Genomic DNA, 220 nt, shown 5'->3' with positions numbered 1-220 from the left:
AAGCAACAGCATGAAAAAGCGGAGGTGGATGAGAAAACCAGTCGAGGTAAGCAGCCAGAGTCGCACGAGAGAAAACTCCGAGTCCGGGAATTGAACCCGGGTCTTCCGCGTGACAGGCGGAAATACTAGCCACTATACTAACTCGGACGTGCCACTGTCGAGAATAAGTAAACCCACACATCACACCAAACCTCAAAACGCTCTTAGAATAGCAACCAAA

The 220-nt window shown here is 49.5% G+C and overlaps 1 non-coding gene across 1 annotated transcript; it reads right to left on the bottom strand.

Moving 5' to 3' along the window:
* Nucleotides 1–75: 75 nt before the first annotated feature.
* On the bottom strand, nucleotides 76–147 carry TRNAD-GUC. Its single transcript has one exon. It is a non-coding gene; the product is annotated as a tRNA-Asp (tRNA).
* Between the last annotated feature and the right edge of the window lie 73 nt (nucleotides 148–220).

The sequence above is a fragment of the Pyrgilauda ruficollis genome, unplaced genomic scaffold, assembly GCF_017590135.1.
Source record: "Pyrgilauda ruficollis isolate IOZ18807 unplaced genomic scaffold, ASM1759013v1 scaffold22426, whole genome shotgun sequence".
NCBI lineage: Eukaryota > Metazoa > Chordata > Aves > Passeriformes > Passeridae > Pyrgilauda > Pyrgilauda ruficollis.
This window is presented reverse-complemented; position numbering and strand designations above follow the sequence as displayed.